The sequence below is a fragment of the Entelurus aequoreus genome, linkage group LG07 (genome assembly GCF_033978785.1).
Source record: "Entelurus aequoreus isolate RoL-2023_Sb linkage group LG07, RoL_Eaeq_v1.1, whole genome shotgun sequence".
In the NCBI taxonomy this organism is placed as follows: Eukaryota; Metazoa; Chordata; class Actinopteri; order Syngnathiformes; family Syngnathidae; genus Entelurus; species Entelurus aequoreus.
The window spans coordinates 68796045-68821246 of NC_084737.1; the positions used below are offsets into that span (position 1 = coordinate 68796045).

Consider the following 25202-nt stretch of genomic DNA (forward strand, 5'->3'; position numbering starts at 1 on the left):
TGAAAAGAGCGGGCCTCAACCCCAAAACCCCAAATTCTTGGCATCATGCATGCATGTTTGCTGCTTGTACATAACAACCCTCCAAGAGGCTTGACACCAATGACTAAACCGTCTTGAGGCTCAAGGCTTTCTCATGACAATTGTGTGGGTTTTGTACAAAAAGTGGACTTCCTCCACTCAAAGGGTCTGACCTGCATGTGTTGAAATGATTAAAACATACAAAGCGGAGGATTGTGTGAACAAAATAAGGATCTGTCTTCATTTAGAGGCAGAAAATATACTGATTAACAGAACACACAATACAGGGAGGAGAAGATGCAAATATAATCATTTAGCACTCTCAATTAGGGATGTCCGATAATGACTTTTTGCCGATATTCCGATATTGTCCAACTCTTTAATTACCGATACTGATATCAACCAATGCCGATATCAACCGATACCGATATATACAGTCGTGGAATTAACACATTATTATGCCCAATTTGGACAACCATGTATGGAGAAGATAAGGTACTTTTTAAAAAAAATAAAATAAAATAAGATCAATAAATTAAAAACATTGCCTTGAATAAAATAGAAAGTAAAACAATATAAAAACAGTTACATAGAAACTAGTAATTAATGAAAATGAGTAAAATTAACTGTTAAAGGTTAGTACTATTAGTCGACCAGCAGCACGCACAATCATGTGTGCTTACAGACTGTATCCCTTGCAGACTGTATTGATATATATTGATATATAATGTAGGAACCAGAATATTAATAACAGAAAGAAACAACCCTTTTGTGTGAATGAGTGTAAATGGGGGAGGGAGGTTTTTTGGGTTAGTGCACTAATTGTAAGTGTATCTTGTGTTTTTTATGTTGATTTAATAAAAAATAAATATAAATAAATAAAAAAACGATACTGATAATAAAATAAACGATACCGATAATTTCCGATATCACATTTTAAAGCATTTGTTGGCTTTAAAATGTGATTTATCAAGACTGAAACTGTTTTACGGTCGCTGTTTTGTGTCTATATTTAGTAGGGCTGGGCGATATATTGAGTTCGTAAAATATATTGATATATTTTTAAACAGGATATGAATTAAGAAAATATTGTAGTATCGATATCATTTATTTCACGTTAAAATGGCCATCCATCCAAACGCCGCTTATTTGTTGTTTTCCTTGATTCTCCCCCGCTTCTCCTTCATGGGCTACTAAACCTCTCCCCTTCCTCCTTCCAAGACGTGCTTGCACGTATAAGAACATCCATGATTGGTTGGTTGTTTACTATGATGAGTCACGATTGGTTGAAATTAGGGCAAAACATTAGGGACAGGCCAATCAGAGGCAAGATAGGGCGGGTCATCGAACCAGGAAGGGAAATCACAACACACTTCCCAAATGACGACGAGAGAGTCGTAGAAGAGAAGAGGGAACTTCAAGCAGGCGGTTAATATATTAAAAAAAAATAGTGGACGATTGCAGAGATATTATCTTCCTTAGATTAATTAATTAATTTATTTATTTATTTTTGTCCTGTCCAGCTTCTCAGGCAAATCATATTGTTGATGTAGATGCCCATATCGGCTGTACAAATTCACTTTACAAATGAGAAGTGTGGGATACTTCTCTTGTTGCCTTATTTGTATTTTACTTTATTAAATGTATTTATATCATCATTCGGTGCAGCCGAATTTTTCTTTTAGCGATGTAGACCAGTGTTTTTCAACCTTTTTTGAGGCAAGGCACATTTTTGTCAGTAAAAAATCCGGAGGCACACCTCTAGCAGAAAACGTTAAAAAAATGAAACTCCATCAGGTCGTCGTGCCTTATTCGTTTGTGTTTTCCTGTGTGTAGCGCTTTAGTTCCTGTGTTGCACTGTTATTTTGGTGACCCATCCTGTTTTGTTGGTGTTTTCCTGAAGCAGTTTCATGTCTTCCTATGAGCGCTATTCCACGCACCTGCTTTGTGTTGGCAAGCAAGGCTATTTAAGTTGTTGCTATCCTTCTTTGTGTGGACATTGTTGATTGTCATGTCATGTACGGATGTACTTTGTGGATGCCGTAAGTGTTTGCTGTCGTCCAGAATTTTGTTTCTGTTTAATTTGTAGCCAGTTCAGTTTTACTTTCGTTTTGCATAGCCATTGCCTTTTCTTTTCCCTTTCCCTTTTGTTCATTTTTGGTGTAATAATTACATACCTATTTACCTGCACGCTGTCTCCCGCTGTGGTCTGCATATTGGGATCACGACAAATCTTCCCCGTCTCACCCGACACATTCCGACTTTTACAAAGCAATTAGCTACCTGCTGCCACCTACTGACATGGAGTATTACACGGTTACCCTTCCGAGTTTTACACAGCACAGACACTAAGCAACAGCACATTATTTGCAGATTATAATTATTGATTTGCAAAAAAAAATGTTTTGGACCAATTAGGTGAAGTTGCATAATTTCCACGACACACCAGACAATATCTCACGGCACAGTAGTGTGGCACGGCACAGTGGTTGAAAAACACTGATGTAGACGACGTCCAGGAAACCCACAATGCGTCTTCTTGGCCACATTTGGACAAATTTATGTGTCTGGATAAAACATTAATTTGAGCTGTTTACCATGTAAGCCCAAATCAAAACGGTTCTCCAGTTGCCGGGCATATTTCGCACGAGAAATGCTCCCAAAAATGTACGCCCAAGTGAGGAAGATCCTAACCGCACAATTTAGTCAAGTCACTTACTTTGCGCTGACCACTTCTAGTAGGACGAACCATACGTATGTGACAGTCCATTACATCGTCGACTGGGAATAAAAAGTGCCTGCCTGCAAATTATTTTTTTATCTGAGTTTGATACATGTTGTTTTATTTGCACAGCTATGTTATTCGTTTTAGAAATAATATTTTTAAATTGTATTTATGTTATGTAATTATGTGCTATTTAAACAGTTGTTTTTTTCTGTGCTGTTAATACCCATCTAATAAACATTAATAAAAGTTAATAGTTAAAAGGTTAATATAAGTGCCACTGACTGTTTACAGTACAGTTGTCATTCACTTCAATCTCAAAAAGGAATATCTTTATATGTATACTTTCCCCGGAAAATATATTGAGATATAAATTGAACATCGAGTTTAATTAAAAATAAATTGAAATATACTTTTTCGTCCATATCGCCCAGCCCTAATATCAATCACTTCTGGAATTTCTATGCAAACTGACGCGCACATTGCTGTGAGAAAGGATGGGATTGTGGTGCAAAGATGGAGAATAGATGAACAGAATATTCCATTTGGACATATTAGGACTGTGAGAAATACGAACACTAGGCATCATTTTTTGACCTGGCCTTGGTTAGATGTCAGGTTCAAACACTGATGACATCTATTAAACAGACAAGAAGCAAGGAATCATGCAAAGACAGAGTTAAATTTTACTCATGAGGAGAGACGTACTGGGCTGTACACTTAGTGACAGTTCCAACCTACGCTCTAAGGTACAGTCCCACGTGCTCCTCTATTTACTTGGGAGTTCCCTGGTTAAATCACTGAGGCTGCTTCTGAAGGAAGGGGGGTAATTTCAGCAGCCCCAATTAGACACAATATATGATTATTCAGAAATGGAAATGTGCTGACACTCGTGATATCGCCCTGTCTCTGCTTTGTCTGCGTCACGGTACTCGATGTTCGCGCTTGGCAGTCAGCAGGCCGGGTCTGGACACAAACACTGATATGAGACGATTCGCAATCCAAGATTGCAAGTTGTCCCTTTGCACAGATAGAAAAGTACAACTTCAGCACAATTGATAATAACTATAGCAACAGCCTTTAAGCATAAGAGTTGTGTGATAACTTATACATCATTATTCTACAGTGTTTTTTTTGCGTTTGTAATCAACACACTCATGGCCTGATATACTACAGACCCAAATTTTCTGCACTAAAGCAAACTATAAAATTGTGTGTACTATTAATGGGTGTTATTGCGTCTGATCTACTACTACTACTACTACTACTACTTTTGTGGGCAGTCTTATTTACGTGGCTCCACTTTGACTTTGTCTTTTTCCTGCCAGCCATGTCGCCATTTTTAGCTCCTCTATAGCAAGTCGATTGACAGATAGAAGTTACTTTACGCTACTTTGTGTTTGAAATGGCAACAGCGGAGGATGCATGTTCATGTACGAATGTCTGCCCAACAACAAAAGGATATAGAAAATGGAGGAGCTTATTGATTACAGCGTCGGACTACAATGGCGGATTCGCACAACGCACTTCGGGTAAAGTACTACCATGCTTGGAGATATCCGCTGGAGTCACAACAGGGAAAAATGTCACAAATGAGGCAAATTCTAAACAGCTCATTTGGCTGAAGTGTGAAGGAAGGCAGGATTGTTTTTTAAATATCTCTGCAATACCTCCATTGTATGATTTCAAACTCTCTGGAATTATGCAGATCCCAAACACACATAAACAGATACCAATAGGTAAGAAAAGCTGGTTTTGCACAACCGGGCCCCTTTTAAGTCATCCAGCAGCTCTACAATTACATGAGCTATACTTGTATAGCGCTTTTTTACCTTTAAGGTACTCAAAGCGCCACACCGTCCCCATTATTCCTACTTAATAATTATTCTAATATTTCAGTCAGTCTACTCCAGGGCAGCTATGGCTACAAATGTAGCTTACCACCACCAGGTGTGAATGAATGATGGGTTCCCACTTGTCTATCAAGCGCTTTGTGTCTAGAAAAGCACTATATAAATCTAATCCATATAAGTATTATTATTTATAAGTATTCTAAAATTTGTATGTTTTATTTGTGTTGAAAAGCATACGTATGGCAGAGCTGCAGCGCGATCGCCTCCTTTCTCACAGCCATGTATTTCTGCGCAACATTTCTTGACCTACTAAATATGGACGCAAAACAGCGGTGGCAGAACAGTTTCAGCCTTGATAGATCACACTTGGTGCTAAATAATATTTGCATTTCCTCCTCCTCTCCTCCTCCCTTTGTGTGTGCTTAAAAGTCTGCACATGTTTTAATACATGCAAACCTTTAGTACAACAGGCCTTCAGTACCTATGGAAGACTTGAAGCAGTTATTGTATGTCACTATGCTGATTTTAATTTTCACATTAAGCAAACTGCATATTTATCCAGAAAAAAACAAAAAAAACATCCTTAGCCAAAGCACTTAGTGTCAGAACATAATTTCAAAAAATGCATTAATTAGCGAGACGTAAATGTGTCAGTTGCTTATTACAGTGCATTAGTTAGTATGAAGTCCTGCTAAATGCTCATGAGAACAGCCTTGCTACAGCACGTGCGACGGTGTGCATGCCTGAGTGAATCTTACTTGTGAATATATCTTAAAAACCCTTGTCAAAACAGATGAGAAGGAATCAGGTGGTTCTGTTGCAAACCTCTGCACACGCTCCCAGTGGGCCTAAGCGCCGCCTCGCAGCAAAGACAAATTCACCCTCCTCAAATCTACTTTCTTTCCTCACAAGCTGTCTCCCTTGCAACCCACTTCAACCTGTGTAGTTTCTGACAAGTATTGAACATTTCACAAGCTCTTTTGGACCTCTCCTCCGTCTTCGCCCATCTCGCTCTTTTATACGGAAACTTTTTTTTCATCCTGTTGAAGTTCAACTGGTGTTTTTCAAGGAGTGAATACACAAAGAGAAAGGCAGAATATAAGCTCTCTGTGTACTGACTTGATAGGATGTTTACAATGTGCCATATTTTGTTATCCCAAAAAAGCTTTTTACTCCCATCTTTTGTATTCTAACCCTGGCATGCACTCAATGCTTTCATGTGAATTTCTGATTATTTTAGCTTCACTGTTAAGTGATGCTTTCCTCTGTGTGAAAGCATTGACATGCAGCTATTTATTAAATGTAACAAAATGTTTTACTGCCATTTTGAGCTGTCTTTCACATTGTGCCTCCTGACAGCCCAAATAATACAACATTATATCTAATGGCCAAAATGTCCCCTGTTTGCAGTAAAAGAGAAGGAAGACCGCCACCCCGATGAGGAGTCCCAAGCAATGAATGATGACACCTTCTGTGAATACAGGTGAGCTTTTCTCCCACTCTGCCAATTTGCTCAAAAGGCACGACAGCATTATTTCATCCAAATGGGCTGTGCTGTGCAATCAAGCCCAAAATGGTTTATACCCTGGTCAAATTTGTAGGTTTTTTCATGGGTTGAATGTTTATTTTCTAGCTGGAACTGTCTTTTGCCGTACCCATTCCACTCCAAATTTGGCCAGAGTATGGATGATTTTGAGCCTGACGCTACCAAATGATGATTAAAAACACATTGATTTTTTTTTTCTTCCCCATCCCAAAAGCAAACCATCTGTTCATGAGCTTTACCAGGATGAGCCTAAACGGCAGTTTTCAACTTTCCATCATGAAATGGGCTAGGTAATGTCCCAGTGTAGATCAGAGTAGTTGGAATAGTACCCAGATGACACATTCTGCACCTTGTTTAGTGTTGGCTCCTTTAAATTGGTTTTAGCATCAGATTGTGTGTAGTTTGTGCATTGCTTGTGGCATTAGTTGGTTATTGTAGTGTTTTAGAATGTGCATGTTTGTGTTGTTGTGACTCCATGATGCTGTGTTCCTACTGCATAAATACAGAGCTACTTCATCTGCACAAGCTAATGAGATCCAATACAAGGGATGCATGGTGCAAATTAAACAAAACATCTATAATGTAATCGATATTAGAATTACCTCCCTAAAAACTCTTACTTTGGATCCCATTAGACTAGTGCAGTGTTTGTCCACCTTTTTTGAGCCAAGGCACATTTTTTGCGTTGAAAAAATCCAGAGACACACCCCCAGCAGAAATCATTAAAAAACTAAACTCAGTTGACAGTAAAAAGTCGTTGTCGCAATTGTTGGACATGACTTTAAACCATAACCAACATGCATCACTATAGCTATTGTCTCAAAGTAGGTGTACTGTCACGACCTGTCACATCACGCCGTGACTTATTTTGAGTTGTTTGCTGTTTTCCTGTGTGTAATGTTTTAGTTCTTGTCGTGCGCTCTTATTTTGGTGGCTATTTGTTTTGTTTTTTTGTATTTTCCTGTAGCAGTTTCATGTCTTCCTTTGAGCGATAGTTCCCGCATGTACTTTGTTTTAGCGATCATGAATATTTCAGTTGATTTTATCCTTCTTTGTGGGGACATTGTTGATTGTCATGTCATGTTCGGATGTACTTTGTGGACGCCGTATTTGCTCCACAGTAAGTCTTTGCTGTCGTCCAGCATTCTGTTTTTGTTTATTTTGTAGCCAGTTCAGTTTTAGTTTCGTTCTGCATAGCCTTCCCTAAGCTTCTATGCCTTTTCTTAGGGGAACTCACCTTTTGTTTTTTTTTGGTTTAAACATTAGACACCTTTTTACCTGCACTCTGCCTCCCGCTGTTTCCGACATATACAAAGCAGTTAGCTACCGGCTGCCACCTGCTTATATGGAAGAGTATTACACGGTTACTCTGCCGAGCTCTAGACAGCACCGACACTCAACAACAACACATAAATTGCAGACTACAATTACTGGTTTGCCAAAAATATTTTCAACCCAAATAGATGAAATTAGATAATCTCCCACGGCACACCAGACTGTATTTCACGGTACACTAGTGTGCCGCGGCACAGTGGTTGAAAAACACTGGACTAGTGCAAGTGCACCCAATGTTGTGTCCATCGAGTACACATCCACTCTTGCGTATAACCGTGTCACTATTATTATACCACCACTTTTTTAGCACCGTGGACAGCGCTATGTCAATACACAGTCCACTTTGGTATAACCCTGTCACCGTTATTATACCACCACTTTTTCAGCACCATGGACAGCGCTATGTCAATACACAGTCCACTTTGGTATAACCCTGTCACCATTATTATACCACCGCTTTTTCAGCACCATGGACAGCGCTATGTCAATACACAGTCCAGTAATAGCATTAATGTTTCAAGGCAGTAGTCCAGGGACAGAGTTCCTAACCTGTGCCATTCACAGCCGGAAAAGGATCAATGAGTCATGCAGACTTGAAAAACACATCCAACTGCACCAGCCATCTGCTACTGCAGGCTCTCTGTCATTAGAGGATAGAGAAGGGGGTCTGCAGCGGGCCGGAGGATGAACATGGGAGAGATGCATTGGGTCATTTGGCAAAAGAGGTGGTAGTATTCAGTTTAATGCGCTATCAAAGTCGGTTTGTTTGTGTTTGTTGCAACACAGTTAAAAACAAGCTGGGAAAGAAAATGTTGGCAATCACTCAGTAATAACCGTACACTCACGCAGGAATTGGTAATTAACCTCAGCAAATACTTTTTTTTAATGTGTAATGTTACAGATATGCTGATATATTTTACTTTTGAGTAGTGCTATCCAATGATTACTTTTAATCAGCTTTACCACACTTTTAAAGCCGGATTAATTATGATTAATCACAGGTTATTACTCACTATTACTCACTTAACTTAAACAAAAATTGGACTAAACATGACATCCAGGAACATTTTTAAACGCTCAACTTGAATGCATGTCATTTATTTGCTCAAAACGTACCCGTTTTACCTAAAATCCAGTCAGGGTGTATTTTGAAGTGAACAGTTGCAGTTTCCTGACTCATCTTTGCACTGACATATGCACTGACCTGGTCACTGACCAACTGCTCCACCTTTCAAATCATCCTCCGCGGTTAAGGTAAAGGAGAATGTACAGTGATTAATCTGCATGTATACATCATTAATACAATATTTTGATTAATTACATGAGTTAACTTGTTATTTTTGACAGCCCTACTTTTAAGACAACTTTTTTTTTTGTTAATTACATTTTAAAACACAAAAATACAGTTACCTATAATTTATTCATTTATTAACACCATGCATCTTTATTTTGTATATTTTTTCTTATTTGTACATCAAATTATTTGGATGTTATTGTTGTTGTTTTTTTCAATAGAAATCGATTTGTTTTGACCATGTGAACATTGCAGTTTGTAACTATATTACATAGTATGTTATTTTAGAAATAGTAGATGCATATTATAAAAACAGGTTATATTTCAAGTGACATTTTATGTTACTCTTAGATGTTTTTGCTTATTTATTTGTAGTATATTTTTTGTTTTAGGGATTTGACACCTTACGCTCTGGACAATTCTAAATACATTACACACATTTTATTTCAAATACTGCCACTCAGTGCAGATATAAACATTCAGCATTGTCATACAGGAACTAGCAACACATTGTATTAAAATAACCAAACATGAATGTGCCTTCTAAGCCAAAAACAGACTGTTTTCCTGAATAATTGTTTCTGAATTGTTATTGTTTATGCTGCTACGCTGTCACAAAGAAGAATTGACTGAAGTCTTCTCGAGCTTGCGAGCGCTGCTTGCACACACACACACACACACACACACACACACATACGAACTACAATACAATACAAACCACCTTGAATAGCCTTTTTCCAGGGTCTTTTTTTCCCATTCCGAACCTAGTGACTCACAATTACGCGTACGCTGCCAATTGCATTCCTGTGACTCTCGCCAAGACGATAATTCAATATGAAGACAACGGCTTGTCTTGGGTGTCTTCAAACTGTTCATGCGCTCTAGCTCCGAGATGTGATAAGAAGGTTTCTGTGGCCCCGAAGCAATTTGTTGGCATGAACGTGATGCTGGCCAGCAGCACCGACTATCTCACTGCTGTGCACACACTGAGATAGATGAAACACACTTTGGGGAGCTTTAGATATCGTTTTCTTCAGTGAGCTTTTACCCTTGGTAGAAGTCATTGTATGACACAAGGTATTGCTGAGCTCTGACTGTAGTCCCAGCGGAACAACAGGACCATGTCGGCTTTAGTTCTGGTCCACCTTCGCCGTTTCTGTCGTATCTGAATTTGCAACAGGTGTTTTGGTGTGTGTGTTCTATACTGCTGTGTAACAATTTGTGAGGTCTCTGGTTTATGTTGGACTGTGACAGGAAAGGTATGAAGAATATGATAATATTGTCATTTTCTGTTGTGTGTACTAGATAATATGCGATAGTATTGGCCTTGGCAGTAAGTCTACAATCATCAGAGGTGGGTAGAGTACCCACAAATTGTACTCAAGTAAGAGTATCCTTCCTTTAGAATAATGTACCTCAGATAAAAGTAAAAAGTACTCATCAAAATTATTACTTGAGTAAGAGTAAGTAAGTATTCCATGAAATAAAGTATTGGGTAACTTATGAGTAACTTTTGATGTATTTAGTAGATATTTTTTTAATGGTTTTTAATGGACTACAATTGTAGTTGATGTGAGCATGTGTGTAAAACATAAAAATCATATACAATTTATTGCAACATGTTTTCTCTAGTTCGAAGTTAAATTATTGTAGGGTGAAATGTAAACAATTCTACTGCCACAGATGATAGCACATGATATAAATGTTATTTTTACTATTTTAAAAGTAATCATTGACGATTTGTGCTGCCTTGTCTCTCGTCAGGGTGAGTTTTTCCTTGCCCGTATGTGGGCTATGTACCGAGGATGTTGTTGTGGCTTGTGCAGCCCTTTGAGACACTTGTGATTTAGGGCTATATAAATAAACATTGATTGATTGATTGATTGATTCCACACAGTAGCTCAGTTACAAAGGATGGAAAGGGTAAGGATGGAAAGGATAATGCAGGTATAAAGTAGATTAAAAATGTACCATAGTGGCAATACCAAATATAACATATATGTAATATTTACATAGTATATATACAGTATATAATATCCATCCATCCATCCATTTTCTACCGCTTGTCGCTTTCGGGGCCGCAAGGGGTGCTGGAGCCTATCTCAGCTGCATTTATATTATATTATATTTTGTATATGATAAATGCAATATATTACAGGTGTTTCTCACTCGCAACTAGAAAGGCTCTGTTTGTGCAACTTATGTGTGTAAGCTAACGGTCGCGCCTCCGCCCACAGAGACAAAGATTGTGGATGACTGACCAGAGGGTTCATTCAATTCTGCTATTAAATGAACCTGCTCAGGTGCTAAGAGCGATGCATAGAGTGAACCCTCCAATTTATATTGAGTTAATTTGAATTAATCTTTAAGCTGACCACTCATGACACAACTGCCCTTTTGTGAGGCGAATAGGCCACTTTATCTAACCACTAACTAGGCCACCTACTCAGTGGCCTAGTGGTTAGAGTGTCCGCCCTGAGATCGGTAGGTTGTGAGTTCAAACCCCGGCCGAGTCATACCAAAGACTATAAAAATGGGACCCATTACCTCCCTGCTTGGCACTCAGCATCAAGGGTTGGAATTGGGGGTTAAATCACCAAAAATGATTCCCGGGCGTGGCACCGCTGCTGCCCACTGCTCCCCTCACCTCCCAGGGGGTGAACAAGGGGATGGGCCAAATGCAGAGGACAGATTTCAGCACACCTAGTGTGTGTGACTATATTTGGTACTTTAACTTTAATATAACAATTACGTCAGGAGGTTGCCTACAACCGCAGTTGTCAATGCTGATCACAGAGCCAGACAATTATTTACTTTCATACACCATGTACTCAGAAACAATAACTTAGACTTAGACAAACGTCATTGATCCACAAGGGAAATTGTTCCACACAATAGCTCAGTTAGAAAGGGTAAGGATGGAAAGGATAATGCAGGTATAAAGTAGACTTGCAGGTATAAAGTAGACTAAAAATGTACCATAGTAGCAATACAAAATATAACATATGTAGTATTTACATATTATATATACAGTATATAATATATACTGATATACTGTATAATATTTGTATATAATATATACAATATATAACAGGTGCTTCTCACTCGCGACTAGCAAGGCTCTGTTTGTGCAACTTGTGTGTGTAAGCTGGCGGGTGCGTCTCCACCCACAGAGACAAATATTGTGGATGACAAAGAACAATGAACTTAGACTTAAACAAACTTTATTGAGCCACCAGGGAAATTGTTCTACACAGTAGCACAGTTACAAAGGATGGAAAGGGTAATGATGGAAAGGATAATGCACACAAGGGCACAAAAAGAGGGCGAAAACAAAAGGTATAAAGTAGACTAAAAATGTACCATGTAGCAATATAAAATATAACATATATGTAATAATGATGATAATAATAACAATAATAATAAGCAATTACACGGCAATCTAAACTGTTTTTAAATGTTATTTATTTTTCTCAAACTGCTGTGTGCTGGAAATTGTGAGAAGCACTCGCTTTGCATTTCGGTGTCAGTTTTAGGGAATATGACACTACAAAGTGTCTCTAGATAAGACACAGCTCCTTCAAAACTGTGACGGCTCACTCCTTTTATATTGTCGAACGTTTGAATCTCAATATTTATTCAGCACCAGTGTACGGCTGCAGGGAGAATTGGGATTTGAGGAGAGAAGTTAGGCTGCTCCTATCTGTTTAGAATGCCTCTCATGCTTGGTTTCATGAAGCTGTTCTGACTGCCATCCCCCCTGAGTGCCCTTAGCCCGACTATGATGTTGTTTTCCTGGCTTTAAACCTGGATCCGGGCCGCTCTTATGCCCTTTGAGTCTCTGAAGTCAATAAGCCACCCACTGGCATGCCACGTGTCCTGGGAGCTGACAAGTGGTAATTACGCTTCAGACGATTTCTCTTAGGAGACAGCTCTCTGCTGCCTTGCGCCGCTGTCCACTGCAAGCTCAGCAGGTGTCGTAGCTCGGGGTCCGCTGCGAGCCATCAGCGTCGGTTCTATTTCACCCCCGCCCCCAAGATCCTCCTTCCCTGTTTCTTGATGCTTTCTTTCTGGAGGTGGCCACAAATGCGGAATGTTGCTGTTGAAGCAGCTTTAGGGTGTTTTCGCTTTTACTCCGTGGAACCTCTAAGGTGGGACACATTCCTTTCTGAGACTCTGGACAGATTGGTTCGAGACTGCACAGGCAATGTTTAAAAGGTGACCGCACTTGATAGTGACATGTAAATACAAAACCCAAAACCAGTGAAGTTGGCACGTTATTCGTAAATAAAAACAGAATACAATGATTTGTAAATCCTTTTCAGTTGAATAGACTGCAAAGACAAGATATTTAATGTTCGAACTGAGAAACGTATAGTTTTTTTTGCAAATAATCATTAACTTAGAATTTAACACATTTTCAATGGGAGGCCAGTCTGGTACCCGCAGTCTTTTACTATGAAGCCACGCTGTTGTAGCATGTGCCTTGGCATTGTCTTGCTGAAATAAGCAGGGGCGTCCATGGTAACGTTGCTTGGATGGCAACATATGTTGCTCCAAAACTTGTATGTCCCTTTCAGCGTTAATGGTGCCTTCACAGATGTGTAAGTTACCCATGCCTTGGGCACTAATACACCCCCATACCATCACAGATGCTGGCTTTTGAGCTTTGCGCCCAGAACAATCTGGATGGTTCTTTTCCTCATTCTTCCGGAGGACACGAGGTCCACAGTTTCCACTTTGCATCAGTCCATCTTAGATGAGCTCTGGCCCAGCAAAGCCGGCGGCGTTTCTGGGTGTTGTTGATAAATGGCTTTGGCTTTGCATAGTAGAGTTTTAACTTACACTTACAGATGTAGCTACGAACTGTATTTACTGACAGTGGTTTTCTGAAGTGTTCCTGAGCCCATGTGGTGATATCCTTTACACACTGATGTCGGTTTTTGATGCAGTACCACCTGAAGGGAGCGAAAGTCACAGGCATTCAATGTTTATTGCACTTACGTGCAGTGATTTCTTCAGATTCTGTGAACCTTTTGATGATATTACGGACCGTAGATGGTGAAATCTCTAAATTCCTTCCAATAGCTTGTTGAGAAATGTTCTTAAACTGTTGGAAAATTTGCTCAGGCTTTTGTTCACAAAGTGGTGACCCTCTCCCCATCCTTGTTTGGGAATATCTGAGCATTTCATGGAAGCTGCTTTTATACCCAATCATGGCACCTACCTGTTCCCAATTAGCCTGTTCACCTGTGGGATGATCCAAATAAGTGTTTGATGAGCATTCCTCGACTTTCTCAGTCTTTTTTGCCACTTGTGCCAGCGGGTACAGATTTTGCTATTTGAGTCTGGTCACAAAAAACACAAAATATCCCCTTAAAAACAAAATAAATTATCACATGTTTGGATGCTGGCACAACTGAGCTTTTTTTTAGTGTGACATGTTGTCAAACTAGTATTAAACTTTTGTGGGACTTGCATGGTTTTTTTTTTTTTTTTTTTGCAAAATGGCTTTTATTACTTATTTTACGGCCCGAGATGTGTTCCACCATAATTATGTCGTTTTAAAAGGAGCACAAAAATGAACCTTTTAAAGAGTTACCATTTGTCCTCATCTTTTTATGTGTCGCTAAATACGTGTGATAGTGTTCTTCAATTTCACACAGCCCTGCAGTCTGTAAAGCCTCTCGCTTTCATGATTAGGGAGGAGGAAGGTAATTTGACAGTTTTGTTGCTTTCTCTTTTTTGTAACACAACTTGGGTCAGACGACAAGTCATTATCTTCCTTGCCTTTTAATCAGTCTGAACTATATTTAACTTGGAGACAAAAACACACCTTAAGAATTGTTATTTTTTATTTGAGTGCTTATCATGGGCATTTGTACATAAACTAGAAAATATCAACAGAAATGTTGCTCTCTGTGGTTTGAACATCCTGTGACTTTCCTATTTACTTTAAACTATTTATATAGGAAAACGCTCATAGTGATAATAGCAAGCATGCTAACCAAATGTACCGGAATAAGAACCAAATGTGCCTATACAGTTCTTTAGTGTTTGTACCCAAACAGTCAGTGTCCTTACATCATGCATGCATTTGTAATTTAATATTAGCAAACCAGTGTTATATTTGTAAAATCTGAAAGTACAGTAAATGACCAATTCGGCAAAATTATTCTCAAATATCGAGGCAGATATTACTGCTTCCAAATCAGTTCAATGTAAAGATTTGGCGAGGAAATATGATAAAAGGTGTTTTCAGTTCAAGGATTTAAGGAACTTTATTGTCATATGTACCAGCATACATGAGAAACAGGAGATGGCACAAAATGTAATACATGAGGTCCCAGATTTAGCCCAATGAGTATCATAAGAACAATAGTATGTACACAATAATTCAAATAGAATATGGTATGAATACAGTATGCTATAAATATAATTAAATAATAATGGAATATAATCAGAATAGAATAAATACAAACATAGAATAGATTGTGATTATGTTGTGCAAATAGAGTGTAAAAACAATGTTTGCAAAGGAAACCAAATACATTTGCATACAGTAGAGTTCGTGTTAACAACGTGTGGACCAAACTTGATGAAAAATAGTGAACCACCACGAAAGTGTTTTTTTTTAAATAATTATTACATTTTCTGAGAGAATCCAAGTTCCGAGTCCATTTCCCAGCTGATTTGGCCTCAATGCAATACAGCGGAAATGAGTTTGAGTTTTTTTTTATTTTTTTTTTTTTATTATTTTAAACAACATTAAAAAAAGACACAAGATACACTTACCATTAGTGCATCAACCCAAGAAAACCCTCCCTCCCCCATTCACACTCATCCACACTCATTTACACAAAAGGGGCTGTCTCTTTCTGTTAAAAAAAACAACAATTTCTGGTTCCTACAATATAGAATAATACAGTCTGCAAGGGATACAGTCTTTAGAGCACACATGCTTGTGTGTGGTGCTGGTCCACTAACATTTTCACTAATTACTATTTTTTATGTAATTGTTTTTAAATTGCTTTATTTTCAAACAAAACAAACAAAGGACCTTAACTTCACCAGACCGGGTTGTCAATGAAATCAGATTGTTCAAAAGGGTTCTTAAAACCAGGTCCAGTTCAGATTAAATGGGTTATACTTGTATAGCGCTTTTCTACCTTCAAGGTACTCAAAGCGCTTTGACACTATTTCCACATTTACCCATTCACACACACTGATGGCGGGAGCTGCCATGCAAGGCACTAACCAGCAGCCAACAGAGGCAAAGGGTGAAGTGTCTTGCCCAAGGACACAACGGAAGTGACTAGGAAGGTAGAAGGTGGGAATTGAACCCCAGTAACCAGCAACACTCCGATTGCTGGCACAGCCACTCTATCAACTTCGCCACACCGTCCCTGATTACATCCAGATCGGGCTCAGCAACACACACCCTTACCCATGTACACCAAAAACCAGGGAACACAACAGGTTGCATACAATCCACAAACAAAAATACATTTTCAAATTAAGCACCCATGTACAGTCCAGATCACATCCAAATCGAACTCAGCAACACATACCTTCATTTATGCATACTTAAAATAGGGAATACAACAACAGATTGCATATCATATATAAACAAAATTACATTTTCAAAATAAGCCTTTGAGGACTTCCCATCTTTTTTTATGTTTTTTGGCATCATTATCGTTTTCAACCATATAATTTTCTAAAGTTAAAAAATACTGAATAAATGTTTTAAAGAAAGTAATACTAAGTGAATATCTGTTTTTTGCCTTAAAAATAAACCTTTTACCGAGTACTATAATTAAATTGACTAAATCATGATTGTCAAATAACTGTATGTGGGCTCTGTACCGAGGATGTCGTTGTGGCTTGTACAGCCCTTTGAGACACTTGTGATTTAGGGCTATATAAATAAACATTGATTGATTGATTGATTGAACTCTCCTAAAATAACAGAAACCACATCAACCTTCATAAACAAACCAATCTTTAAACACATTTTTTCAACTTCCACCCAAAACGAAGACACAATATGACAATACCAAAACAAATGCAGGGTGGATTCAGGCTCCTGACAACAAAATCGGCAATCATCTGACTCTGTCATATTCCATATTTTTAACATTTTTCCCATGGGTAGGAAGTTATAAATAATTTTAATTTAAAAATAACGATTTTGCACATCGATAGTGGTTTTGTAGATTAATTTGAATATTGTATCCCACGGCAACGGGCAGTCAAAAAAGTCCTCCCATTTTCCATATGTGTTGTATGGGGCAGCCTTCAAATATTTCTTTATTAAATAAAACTTATATATTTTTCTATTTATTTTAGTTCCTTTTTGCCAACTACAATTTCTTATTAGAGGTTTACAAACTAATAATTTAGTAGTTCCATAATTAATTTGTTTCCATCTTTTCCCAATTACTCCAGTTAGTTGTTTAAATGAAAAGCTTGAACAAGCATCACCATACATATTTGTAAATTCATCATATTTCATAATTTTTCCATTCTCATTGATAATATCATTGACAAAAATGATTCCTCTTTTAAACATATTTTTCCAAAAGAAAGGCTTTCCATCTATTACAATATTAGAGTTCATCCATATTATTTGCTGCAAAATATCATCTCTTTTTTTCTGGTACATAAAATTGAAAACACCACCATGAGTGGATTGTTTCCTTTATGAACCCCGCCATGTTTCCCAGCAGACTCTCTGCATAAGGAAAATCGGAGGGGGTCACTTGTAAAAAAGGATACAATTTATTTTGATACAATACATGTTTTTTGTCCAACAGGACATTTGTGTACCACTCAGTGTTTAAATACATCTTTGGAACAATTGATGCTTTTAAAGACAGACACATAGCTTCAAGGTTGAGAAGTTTCAGGCCCCCATATTCATATTCATTGTACAAAACCTTTCTTTTAATCCTTTCTGGTTCGCCTCAATGCAATACAGCGGAATTGAGTTTGAGTTTGAGTTTGAGTTTATTTCGAACATGCAAGCATACAACATGATACATCACAATTTCCAGTTTCTCTTTTCAACATGTTCGAAAAGGAGTAGGAAGAAGCAGAGCTTATTTAATCCTACCCCTTTTCTTTTACATAACAGTTGCTAAACTTTTTTGTTTTCTTCCTGTTCTCAATTTATTCACAATGTATTCCATAAGTAATCACAATAAAAATAAATAGATAAATAATAATTGGTGAAGTAGGTTACATTTCATATGATTATATAATTATAAAAGCCAAAGTGAACATGTTTTACTGTACTGTGGAGAAAGAAAAAAAAACATGTCAAATATAGTAGCAGAAGTAAGTCACATGTTTTTAAATTGTATTATGTCAACACTGAGGCTGTCAAAGTTAGTGTGTTAATGCATGCGATTAATCACAAAAAAATATCACAACAATCATGTATTATTGAAAATGAATCACACAATTAATCGTATTTATTTTGACCACTTTACCTTAAAGGGGAACTGCACCTTTTTGGAAATGTTGCCCATCATTTACAATCCCTATGTGGGACAACAACACTCGTGTCTTTCTCTGTTTTGAATATTCTAACATAAATGGTCAAAAACTGCTAGCAAGAGGTAGCTAACCCTACAGGGAATAGGGATTGACTTATTTTACATATAAAACCACTTAGTGAAGTGAAGTGAATTATATTTATATAGCGCTTTTACATAGTGAAACCCAATATCTGAATTACATTTAAATCAGTGTGGGTGGCACTGGGAGCAGGTGGGTAAAGTGTCTTGCCCAAGGACACAACGGCAGTGACTAGAATGGCGGAAGCGATGATCGAACCTGGAACCCTCAAGATGCTGGCACGGCCACTCTACCAACCGAGCTATACCGCTCCACCCCAACTTAAAAGAATATACAAAAACCTCCAAGGTTTTACATACATTTGTAATGCCGTAATAGGCATATTCACAATAACATGGCTATATCGATTTCACAGAGTGCGTAACAATAGACGTTACTTCTGTTTACAACAACAATAGCATGGAGAGCGTGTTCATTGTTTGCTACCACTAATCATGCATAGCGAACTTCAATGAGATACAACAACAATGACCATTTTTGGACAAAATATGATTCAGAACCTTATCTTTTAGAGCAGTGGTCCCCAACCACCGGGCCGCGGACCGGTACCGGGCCGCGCAAGACATTAAAAAAAATAAAACAAATAAATAACATTATTAAATCAACATAAAAAACACAATATATACATTATATATCAATATAGATCAATACAGTCTGCAGGGATACAGTCCGTAAGCACACATGATTGTATTTCTTTATGAAAAAAAAAAAAATAATAATAATTTTTTATTTTATTTCACCCCCCCCCCCCCCCACCCCCGTTTTTTTTTACGAGGGAATTAATTACAGATGGAATAAATGAATCCCCATTATCTGCTTTGTTAGCTGAATCATACTAGAAGTTATTTTACTACTTAGAACTCGCAGAAAATGCATGTTCTTGTCTCACCTTGGGATCGTTAATGACGGTCAGAATACAATTTTAAAAAAGTGCAGTTCCCCTTAAACCCCGGATGGTTGCTATACGATCAAAGATCAGGTCAATGCGTGCCTACATTGTAGCAAAGATGAGAGGGGTAGACTGTGACTTCAAAATACACCCCGAATAGACTTTAGATAAAACCAAGTTAATTTGCATACAAAATGTTTAAAATATTATCTAAAAGCAAAACACCTTTATGAGGCAGCCACTAGCAAGAATCAACGACACTGCGGACAACAAACCAGGTACAACAACGGCAATGTTGTCAACTGCAATTATTCAGCATTTATCAAATTTTAAAAGTGGTATTAATCTGACAAAAAATGCATTGTTTGACAGCACTAATTAGAACTGAACAGAATCAGTATAAACATTATTGATGATTATTATTAGTATGAGTCAGTGGAACCTTGATTTACAAACGTAATTGGTTATTGTACGTGGTTCACAGACCGAAAAGTTCGTATCGTGACACAGAGTTCCCCATGAGAATCAATGTAAACATGAGTAATTGGTTTTAACCTTGACAAAAGTCGCTATTTTAGTAAATAAAAAAAAATGCACACTTTGTAGACACTGTATGTGTACATGTGTGTATATATATATATATATATATATATATATATATATATATATATATATATATATATATATATATATATATATACAAACATACATATACATATATACACTATATATATCCCTACAAGCCTGTTTCGCAGGTTTCTATACTCTTCAGGGGATTTGAAGAGCAGAGAAACCTGCTAAACAGGCTTGTAGGGATGAAATAGCAAGCCGGTTTCGCAGGTTTCTCTGGGGATTTGAAGAGCAGAGAAACCTGCGAAACAGGCTTGTAGGGATGAAATAGCGCCCGTGTTTTTTCCTGACCGTGTATTTCGCTCTACCCCGGTATTGAGCACTGTATAACGGATAAACCACAAAAACCTCCACTATATGTATATATATAAACCAAGGGGTTATTGGCTCAACAATCACTTTTTTTTTCCAAACAACACAAGATTATTACAGTAAGCTTTAAGGTCAACACACACACACACACATACACGCGCACACACACAAACGCACACGAAAGTCCTAGTGTCTGGGAATTTTTGGGGCATTGTTGAACACTCTGGGACTTTCGGAGTGATTGATTGATTGATTGATTGAAACTTTTATTAGTAGATTGTACAGTACAGTACATATTCCGTACAATTGACCACTAAATGGTAACACCCGAATAAGTTTTCCAACTTGTTTAAATCGGGGTCCACGTAAATCAATTCATGGTACAAATATATACTATCAGCATAATACAGTCATCACACAAGTTAATCATCAGAGTATATACATTGAATTATTTACATTATTTACAATGAGTGATAAAAGAGCAGTGATTTCACGAAGTCACCGCTAGCTTTAGCGCAAACCAGCGGTGTGAGGCTATCCTTCATCGGCTTGTGTCCTGGTAGTTATTTCTCCTTCGCTGTAGTAAAGGTCCACTGTGGTATCGTTTCTGGTCTCACAACAATTTCAAGACTTGCTGCGGAACAAAGCCGCCATTCGTGGATAAAATCCTTGAAGTAAAGGTGCCTCATGCCGGAGGCTAACTAGCTAAAATGCTAGCTAAAACCCAAAGCTATACAACGAGACCGTGAGAGTTTGGACACATTTAAAGCGTTTCTGGTCACACAAGGTGCGACAATTTTGGAAATAAAGACATCATAGGTGCCACTCGCGATCGAAGCTCTTCGGTATGGCCGGTGTGTACAGGATGTAAACAGGATTTGACGTAGCCTCTTCAAAATGGCCGTGTCCGTGTGTACAGGGAGTGGGTCAGCAAAATTAAAGCCCTCGATGGATTCACGCGGCAAGCAAAATGAATGAATGAATGAATGAAGCATTCGTACGCATTTTGAATGAATTCTGATTAACATTGAACTGGTGGAAGAAACCCCTTTAGGTGGTGCGAGAGTTAGAAAGTGGCAAAAGGCGACTCGACTCAAACCGGAGTCAATCTGGAGTGAATCTGGAGTGGGGACGGCGTGGCGAAGTTGGTAGAGTGGCCGTGCCAGCAATCGGAGGGTTGCTGGTTACCTTCTACCATCCTAGTCACGTCCGTTGTGTCCTTGGGCAAGACACTTCACCCTTGCTCCTGATGGGTGCTGGTTAGCGCCTTGCATGGCAGCTCCCTCCATCAGTGTGTGAATGTGTGTGTGAATGGGTGAATGTGGAAATACTGCCAAAGCGCTTTGAGTACCTTGAAGGTAGAAAAGCGCTATACAAGTATAACCCATTTATCATTTATTTATCATTTAATCTGGAGTGTTTTGTGTTGCCACTGCACACGTTCAACCAACTGCTTTGGAACTTGACGTGACCACCGTGCTCCCAGTTTGACTACCGTATTTTTCGGACTATAAGTCGCAGTTTTTTCCATAGTTTGGCCGGGCTCCGGTGCGACTTATATATGTTTTTTTCCTTCTTTATTGTGCATTTTCGGCAGGTGCGACTTATACTCCAGTGCGACTTATACTCTGAAAAATGCGGTAAATATTCAAAGTTTACTTGGACAGCTTAAAAAAACAAACAAACAAAAAAAAGACCCAAGTGTGAGGAAAAACCTTGAAACTAAATCCAACCTGTCTGCAAGGTGCCCAAACCCTCCTCCTCCTTGCACCCGATGTTTCTGTGCTGCCCTGGAACCAAGTCAGTACGGGTCAATGGCAAGACAAAAGTAATTACTCTGTGCCCCCGTGATGTGCCTCCACTCCATCACTCCCCAGCTTCTTGTGGGGGGCCGCAGGTTGCACAAGCAGCTGAGGCCCACTCGGACCAAACGTCCCGAAGGAGCTCCGGCTCAAAAGCGCCGATCATTTATTTCCCCTTCCTTTTTTCCTCCTTTTTTTTATCACCGCATTCAAAGTCAATGTGGGCGGGCAGAGGCGTCTGCGGCATTACACCGCTTCCCTTTAACGGCCACTTATCTACACTGCGCTAGTCATCAGCCAAAGGAGGTTTGATAAGAGTTGAAATGCGGACCGCATGTGGCCTGCATGGCAAAGCAGCCTCGCGGAATAGAATAGAAGAACAGAGAATAGATAAGATTGCTTATTAAAAAAAGTCCACATGAAGGAGGCCTTGTTTGAAATCTTCTACGCCGTCTTTGTGCTCAAAAAGGTGTTGGACAAAAGATGCGCCAATCGTTTATAGCACAGGTGTTCACGTTATGGAGAATGACGGCTGCTACTTAACCTAATAAACTTACTCCTATATATTTGAAAAAGTCATTGCAAGAGACTTTCTCACCTGAAAAAATAAATACAAATTGATTTCATGGACACTAAGGGCCTGATTTAATAAGATCCAAACACCACGCGCTGAACAGCGTGTGCTATCTATAAAATAGTGTGTACTATTGGTAGGTGTGTTGCGTGTAAAAAATGGTAAAATGGGTTACACTAGAATAGCGCTTTTCTACCTTTCAAGGTACAAGGAATGCATTCCATTTATCCATAAATGCATTGACCTGATCACTAACCATATAATAACTTGCGCTGCCTTTCAGGTAAACATCCACAGTTAATTTTAAGGACCATTTATGGTAAAAAACATTGCGTAATTAATCTGCGTTCATACATACATGTGATGATTTTCAGAAATTAATCACATGACTGGTAAATGGGTTATACTTGTATAACGCTTTTCTACTTTGAAGGTACTCAAAGCGCTTTGACACTATTTCCACATTCACCCATGGCGGGAGCTGCCATGCAAGGCCCTAACCACGACCCATCAGGAGCAAGGGTGAAGTGTCTTGCTCAAGGACACAACTGACGTGACGAGGTTGGTAGAAGGTGGGGATTGAACCAGGAACCCTCAGGTTGCCGGCACGGCCACTCTCCCAACTTCACCACGCCGTCCCCTAGTCTTAGTGTGATCTACTAAGACTGTGTGTGCAATGGAAAATCAAATCAAATCAAATCAACTTTATTTATAAAGCGCATTGAAAACTTACCACAGGGGTAGCCAAAGTGCTGTACAATGGGCGGGTTAAAAGATAACACGAGAACCGAGCAAACACAACACAACACAAACAGAACACGATAAAAAAAAAATAATAAAAAATAATAAATAAATAAAACATTTAAAAAAATAAAAAATGGCGCAGACCGCTTTATTTTATAGGATTTTGTGTCTACCATATGGGGCATCACTTTCATTTACTTTATGGTATCACTTTTTATGGGCATTTTAGAAGCAGTGCATCTACTGTACAATGGAACCTTTTTTTTTTTTTTTTTCCGCCAGAGCTCATAAGAGAGAGACTGCACTTACTACGCTCAAGGCGCGAAAAAATGCATACTTAATGAAGTTTTTTTTTCAAATAAGAAATGTTTTATAAATGATTGCATATTTACAGAGCCCCTAAAGCAGGGGTCACCAACGCGGTGCCCGCGGGCACCAGGTAGCCCGTAAGGACCAGATGAGTAGCCCGCTGGCCTGTTCTAAAAATAGCTCAAATATCAGCACTTACCAGTGAGCTGCATCTATTTTTTAAATTGCATTTATTTACTAGCAAGCTGGTCTCGCTTTGCCCGACATTTTTAATTCTAAGATAGACAAAACTCAAACAGAATTTGAAAATCCAAGAAAATATTTTAAAGACTTGGTCTTCACTTGTTTAAATAAATTCATTCATTTTTTTTACTTTGCTTCTTATAACTTTCAGAAAGACAATTTTAGAGAAAAAATACAACCTTAAAAATGATTTTAGGATTTTTAAACACATGTACCTTTTTACCTTTTAAATTCCTTCCTTTTCTTTCCTGACAATTTAAATCAATGTTCAAGTAAAAAACATTTTTTTATTGTAAAGAATAATAAATAGATTTTAATTTAATTCTTCATTTTAGCTTCTATTTTTCCGACGAAGAATATTCGTGAAATATTTCTTCAAACTTATTATGATTAAAATTCAAAAAAAAATTTCTGGAAAATCCAGAAAATCTGTAGAATCAAATGTAAATCTTATTTCAAAGTCTTTTGAATTTTTTTTTAAATTTTTGTTCTGGAAAATCTAGAAAAAATAGTAATTTGTCTTTGTTAGAAATATAGCTTGGTCGAATATGCTATATACTCTAACAAAGTGTAGATTGGATTTTAACCTATTTAAAACATATCATCAAAATTCTAAAATTAATCTTAATCAGGAAAAATTACTAATGATGTTCCATAAATTATTTTTTTAAGTTTTTCTCTTCTTTTTTTGGTTGAATTTTGAATTTTAAAGAGTCGAAATTGAAGATAAACTATGTTTCAAAATTGAATTGTATTTTTTTTCGTGTTTTCTCCTCTTTTAAACCGTTCAATTAAGTGTAAATATTATTAATTATTAATAATAACATAGAGTTAAAGGTAAATTGAGCAAATTGGCTATTTCTGGCAATTTATTTAAGTGTGTATCAAACTGGTAGCCCTTCGCATTAATCAGTACCCAAGAAGTAGCTCTTGGTTTCAAAAAGGTTGGTGACCCCTGCCCTAAAGGGACATGGGGGAACATTTTGTTTTAGATATGTATCTCGTGCACTCAAGATAGTTTCTCGTGCGCACGAGATACATATCTAAACAAATATTTTCCCCTGTGTCCCTATGTGTTTCTTCTGCACTTTTGCGTGAGCACGAGATAGTTTCTCGTGCGCACGAGATACATATCTAAAAAATGTTTTTCCCCATGTCCCTTTAGGGGCTCCGTACATATTCTATGTGAAAAAAAAAAAAGATTGACATTAAAAAAAGACTAAATGACACCAGAACGCATCAATTGGATTTGTTTTAATCAGCCCCTTAAGTCATCTAGCAGA

General features: G+C 38.0%; 1 pseudogene; it reads left to right on the forward strand.

The window, feature by feature from the left end:
- The window catches only part of LOC133654204 (neural cell adhesion molecule L1-like protein), a 128965-nt pseudogene that overhangs the window by 99911 nt on the left and 3852 nt on the right, over nt 1–25202 (forward strand).